The 6598-nt window shown below is 55.0% G+C and overlaps 1 long non-coding RNA gene across 1 annotated transcript; it reads left to right on the forward strand.

Annotated features, from left to right (window-relative positions):
• The first annotated feature begins 290 nt into the window (after window positions 1–290).
• Window positions 291–3363, forward strand: LOC138849031 (uncharacterized). The gene is made up of 3 exons (XR_011387363.2): window positions 291–538; window positions 2423–2533; window positions 2624–3363. It is a non-coding gene; the product is annotated as an uncharacterized LOC138849031 (long non-coding RNA).
• Window positions 3364–6598: the final 3235 nt, after the last annotated feature.

The raw sequence follows: 6598 nt of genomic DNA on the forward strand, positions 1-6598 counted from the left end.
GCTCTTGGTCAGCTGAGGGCTCCCCTCTCCCTCACCCTGAACCCTAAAAACATCGACTGAGTACTTGCTCCATGCTGGGAGGGAGCATCACCTTGGCTGAGCTGCAGACGCCGGCCGTGACCCCTCCGACACCAGAATGTGCGTCGCAGCTGACGACAGGCTGTAGTTTAACGTGCGGTGTTTATTTTGTCTTCGATGCACATCGGGTAAGGAAGGAACAGGGCACCACACCGTTGGTGACACCGTAGGCTCGCGGAGTTTATAGGACTTGCCACTCCTTTGTTTTACAGGGGAGGCCATGGCGAGCTTCGAACCCGCGGCCTCCTCCATTCACCCCAGATGAACTGGGCTTGCTCGCGGGCAAGAGGCCGGAGCGAGCGAGTGGAGTGCCTTGCTCAGCGGGGAGTGAATCACCGCCTCTCTGCCTTGGAGACAGGCCTTCAACCTAGAATTTTTTTTCCCCTCTTAAAATTCTCTGAAGACTGAAGTTCCTTAAGGACTAAGAAAACACTTGCCTCCCTTCCAGCTCCTTTTCCTGGTAATTATTTGAGCTTCTTGTTCCTTGAATTTCTGCTCTACTGTCCCATGTTTGGGCTGGAGGCAGGCCCGCCCCTTGGCCCTCTGTCTGCCGGCCGCCTGGGAAGGCTCCACCCGCTTCCTGCCTTGCTCTCCGGCTCTCCGGCTCTCCATCCGCTCCTCTGTCCGGCGGCTTGGGTCACCTGCTCCAACTTCTAGAAGACTCCAGAACCCAGGCGGCCTCTGCCATCGCCCAAAGCCCTACCTAGGCTCAGGGTGGGCCATGGTTCTGTCCCCCCTGATCTGCAGGTCCACAGGAGCGAGAGGGGAATCCCCGAAGTGTCCCTGGCGAGGGCATTCCCCTGTAAAGGCTGTCCCCCCGGGACGGGCAGAGCCAGAGCCGTGAGAGGAAGGCCAGGGGCATGGAAAGTCAGAGGCCCGCGCGCCTAGGATTGCCTGCACTTGCCAAGTCCTCGTCCCTCCGAGCCTCAGTTTCCCCAATCTCACCACCAGGAAGCAGGCAGGCAGCAATGGCCTCTGCGTCAAACACTGCTCAGGGGCAACCAGGCACAATTCAGCTCCGCGGGCAGGCGTGGAGTGACAGGCAAGGGCCAGCCAGAGCTTGCGATTATGCCCTGGGACAGGAGGGTTTCAGGTGGGGTGCTCTCTCAAATTCCATCCCATCGGCCCAGAAGCTGTGCTCCTGTCTCCTTCTGCCCACAAGGCAAATGCGGCCGTTGAGTGTGAGGAGTGCCAAGTGGGCACTGATGGGCTTAGCGCTGGGGTGGGAGCACGCATGCTCACACACACACACACACACACACACACATGTAGGCCACGGAGGACAACCAGGGCTCAGAGGTGTGCAGTTCCAGCTCCCACCTAGGGACGGGCCGCCTCCCGGTGCTGTCCATGCCAGCGCGTGCAGCTGCAAATCTGGTTCCCATCTTCTCCCAGTAGGCAGCAGGGCTGGGGGGGGGGAGAGACTGAGCAGAATATTAATTGTGCTTTTGCACGTGGCCGGGCTCCATGAATGTGGTGGTCGGAGGGAGCAGCCTGCAGCTATGCAGGGAATGAGGAGGCGGCCACAGGAGCAGGGCGCCCTGGGGTTTACGGCCGGTGCTGGGAAGGAGGCGGTGCCCGCCCAGAGGGTGGGTGGCGGGCAAGGGAGGGCAGGAAGGAGAGCATTGCTGGGACCCGGGATCTAGGGGCAGCAGCAGGTATAGGGGCGCTGTCATGTTCGCCGAACCCCACATCTGGCACATACAGTAGGAATTCAAGTTCTCCAGCCTGTGGGAGAGCCCAGATGCCCCGCCCCTGGGCGATGGCATCGGAGGGGAAGGAAATGGGTACACACTGAGCACCTGCCGTCCGCCTGCCACTCTAGGGTCACTACCAAGTGCTTTGTTCCGTTTCCAACTCACAAAGGTCCAAGGAGATGGAACTCCCGCCATCTGGGGGACGGGCCTGCTGTGCGCCCAGCCTCCTTGCTGGGCCCTGACTCGCTCCTTAGGGAGTGGGTTTTTCCTTCGACTTTGGGGCCCATAAAAGCCGCAGACCTATGTTTAGTGGAACGGGCTATGAGGAAGCTCAGTGAGCAGTGTGAGGCCCGAGGTCCACATCCGCCGACCCAGTCTTGTGCAGATGCCTCCCGTGCACCAAGGGCAGCCCGCCTTCACTTCCTGTCTGCAGGCCCCCTTCTCCACTTCCTTTTCACTCTTGGAAAGACCATCCGATGCCATGGTCTGCCGGGTTCAAATAGCTTTGGAAGTATAACTGAGACACAAAAGTTTTTGCTTTCGTAGGTTTGGAAGGACTCAGAGAGGTTAGGCAGTTGGTCCGAGGTCACACAGCCGGAAGCAGGAGAGATTTGCTTCTGCATCCGTCTGACTTAATCTCTCTGCAGCACCAGGTTCTGTTCTAGGGTTGGACAAGTCAGGCCATCACCGAGGGCAGAAGACTCAGCCTTGACTGTCCCTGACCTCCGTCCAGGCTGCTCTTTGGGGAGCAGGTCCAGGTGGGCACTTCCATTCTCTGCCATGTGCGGGGGGGGGGGGCGGGGGGGCGGGGCAGGGACCTCGGACATCTCCCATTCTCCCATCCCCAGGGACCAGCCCAGTCTCTGCGGCCAAGCAGAACAAACAGAAACTCGGCAGGCCCGGCCTTGGCAATCACTGTGGAAGCAAATATATATTCCAGATGCTTTGAGCGACGTTTCTGGAACCTTTGGAACTGAAGGGCGGACCAATCCCCAGGGGAAAATGCGTGGATACAGGCCCAGGGGAGTCACTTTTTTTTCACAGCTCTGTGGCAAGCAGGCCCCGACGTCGGAGGCTGAGGTGAGGGGCCTCGGTGGAGTGTGTTGTGCAGCCCAGGCCCTGTTCGTGCACATCAGACCTGCTGGTCCCCAGGGATGAAGACTTGGGCCTTCCTAGGGGACCCCTCTGCATACTCACAGGGCCTGCATGGGCCTGACGACCCCAGGGAAGGAGCAGGAGTCCAATCCGGATGGAAGGGAGGCGTGCCTTTCTGCAGCTGAGGTGCCTGGGAGAATGACAGTCCCTGACAGCCCAGGGAGACGAGTGGCAGCACGGAGACACGGAGCCGGGAAGCTGCTCTTCCCAGCTGTCCAGATGAGCCCTGTGTTGTTCCGCACGGGCTAGGCTCACACGCCAGCACGCATGGCCAGGAGGAGAAACGCCTGGGGATCTGACGCTCGCTGACAGCTGCCTTGCGGTGCTCCGCCAGCTTGCTTTGCGTATCTCAATCTTCTGATCCATAAAGGGCTCCCATAAATCAATCAGACAAAGATCAGCAATCCAATAAAAATATTGGCAAAGCCTCCGAGCCCTGCGTCTGGGTGCATTTACACAGTGTGGGGTTTATCTCCTCCTGGGATCTATGAGTTTTCTCATTTACACCTCCCTGCAACCCTTGCCCGCTGGCTGGTCCTCAGATTACCCTGCTCCCCGCCCCGCCCCCACCGAGGCTCAGAGAGGTGAATTCACTTGCCCAAGATCACACAGCAAACTTGGCGCCTATGCGCATGCTAGCCCATGTTCTTGAGACAGGAATTGGGCTAGCAGCTTTCTTTCTTGGAATTCAGGGACTTGGGAAAAGCTGGCAGGAGCCAGAGAGCAAATATGACAGCGAGGCAGCCAGCAGAGCTAGGACTTTTCCCCAGCAACTTGGGGGGCATCTCAGAACCCGCAGTCCTAGATGGAGGCTTTTCTGGTTTCTTGCCTTTTGTCTTTTGAAATCTGCTGGATAGAGCGTTCACATGACTCAAAAAATGAAAAGGAGTACAATAAGAAATAGACCCCCATCTCGGCATTCTATGTCCTATGCGCCAGGTTCCCACCCTTCCAGCAGCGTACACTCAATTGCATTGCTTTTTCAGGCATTCCTCCTGCTGCGTGTGTGTATACGGGTGTATGTGCGAGTGCGTATGCATGAAGGTATTTCTCCTTTTTCTCTTTGAACGGAAAAGGAGCATATTATACAGACTCTCTCTCTCTCTCTCTTTTTTTTTTTTTTTTAATTGACAGGTAGAGTTACAGACAGTGAGAGAGAGAAAGGTCTTCTCTTTGTTGGTTCACTCCACAAATGGCCACAATGGCCAGCGCTGGGCCAATCCGAAGCCAGGAACCAGGTGCTTCCTCCCAGTCTCCCACGTGGGTGCAGGGGCCCAAGGACCTGGGCCATCCTCCACTGCCCTCCCGGGCCACAGCAGAGAGCTGGACTGGAAGAGGAGCAACCGGGACTAGAACCGACACCCATATGGGATGCTGGTGCCGCAGGCGGAGGATTAACCAAGTGAGCCACGGCGCTGGCCCATACAGACTCTTCTACATCTCCTTTTTCATTGAGTCTATTGTGGAGACCTTAATGTATTGGTACATAGAGAACTTCCTCATTCTTTGTCAATATCTGTATAAATACCCGTTGTATGAATGTGCCATTGTTTATTAACCTGTCTTCCACCAATGGACATGCGGACTGTTTTCAGGTTTTGTAAAATATTAATGGGGGCCAGCGCTGTGAGGTAGTATGCTAAGCCTCTGCCCGTGATGCTGGCATCTCATATGGGCGCTGCTTCACGTCCTGGCTGCTCTACTTCCAATCCAGCTCCCTGCTTGTAACCTGGGAAAGCAGTGCAAGATGGCTCAAGTGCTTGGACCCCTGTACCCATATGGGAGACCTGGAAGAAGCTCCTGGCTCCTGGCTTTGGATCAGTGCCAGTAGCCAATATGGATACCGGCTTGAGTCCTGGCCACTCCACTTCCAATCCAGCTCTCTGTTACGGCCTGGGAGAGCAGTAGAAGATGGTCCAAGTGCTTGGGTCCCTACATCCAAGTGAGAGACCCAGAAGAAGCTCCTGGCTCCTGGCTTTGGATGGACACCGCTTTGGCACTTGCGGCCATTTGGGAAATGAACCCACAAAAGGAAGACCTCTTTCTCTGCCTCTGCTTCTGCCTCTCTGTGACTCTGCCTTTCAAATAAATGAATAAATCTTTAGGGAGCTGGCACTGTGGCAGAGCGGGCTAAAGCCCTGTCCTGCAGCATCACATGTGGGCACCAGTTCGAGTCCTGGCTGCTCCACTTCCGATCCAGCTCTCTGCTATGGCCTGGAAAAGCAGTGGAGGATGGTCTGGGTCTTTGGGCCCCTGTACCTGCGTGGGAGACCTGGAGGAAGCTCTTGGCTCCTGGCTTTGGATAGGCACGGCTCCAGCCGTTGTGGCCAGTTGGGGAGTGAACCAGCGGATGTAAGACCTCTCTCTCTCTCTGCCTCTCCTCTCTCTGTGTAACTCTTTCAAATAAATAAATAAATATATCTTTTAAAAAATAATTATTTGTTTAAGAGACAGAGAAAAAGAAAGATGGACTGCTGCTTCATCCCCCCAAATGCCTGCAACAAAACCCTGAGCTGGGAACTCCATCCAGTCTCCCCACCTGGCAGGGACCCCAGTACTCAGGCCATCATCTTCTCTCTCTCAGGCAGGAAGCTGGAATGAGAAACTGAGCTGGGACTTGAACCCAGGCTCTCTGGTGTGGGATGTGAATGCCCCAAACAGTGTGTCAGCTGCTACGCCAGTCACCTGCCCTTTTCCAGCTTTACTGTCACAGAGGCTGCCACAGTGCTAGGCTTGTTCAAACACTTTATCTCTGCAGGACAAATTCTCCAAAGTGGGATTGCTGGGCCAAAGAAGGGGTACTTGCAAGGTTGGTAGCTAGCCTCAAGTATCTTGTATGAATCTGTGCTTCCTCCAGAAATATATGACAATGCTGATCTCTCTTTAGATGCTCAAGCACAAGATACTATCACAAGTTTGAATTTTCCTGATCTGCTAGATAAGAAATGGTTTCCAGGTTATTATTTTTTTTGAAGATTTATTTTATTTGTTTGAAAGACAGAGTTATAGAGAGAGGTAGAGACAGAAAGAGAGAGGTCTTCCATCCGCTGGTTCACTCCCCAGATGACCGCAATGGCCGGAGCTGTGCCGATCTGCAGCCAGGAGCCAGGAGCTTCTTCCGGGTCTCCCACGTGGGTGCAGGGTCCCAAGGACTTGGACCATTCCCTACTGCTTTCCCAGGCTGTAGCAGAGAGCTGGATCGGAAGAGGAGCAGCCGGGACTAGAACCGGCGCCCATATGAAATGCTGGCGTTTCAGGCCAGGGCTTTAACTCACCGTGCCACAATGCCGGCCCCTCAAGATTATTTTTTAAAAAGGATTGATTTATTTATATGAAAGGTGGAGTCACAGAGAGAGTTCCAGCATATTTTTTTTAAAGATTTATTTAAAAGGCAGATTTACGCAGAGCGAAAGAGAGAGAGAGAGAGAGAGAAATATCTTCTATCCACTGGTTCATTCCTCCAAATGGCCACAATGGCTGCGGTAAGCCAGGCTGAAGCCAGGAGCCAGGAGCTTCATCAGGGTCTCCCACGTGGTGCAGGAGCCCAAGCACTTGGGCCATCTTCCGCTGCTTTCCCAGGTTACAAGCAGGGAGCTGGATTGGAAGTGGAGCAGCCGGGACTTGAACCAGCGCCCATATGGGATGACGATGTTACAAACAGCAGCTTT

This window comes from Oryctolagus cuniculus, chromosome 1 (assembly GCF_051225735.1).
Source record: "Oryctolagus cuniculus isolate XC-2025 breed Fujian yellow rabbit chromosome 1, ASM5122573v1, whole genome shotgun sequence".
Taxonomy (NCBI): domain Eukaryota; kingdom Metazoa; phylum Chordata; class Mammalia; order Lagomorpha; family Leporidae; genus Oryctolagus; species Oryctolagus cuniculus.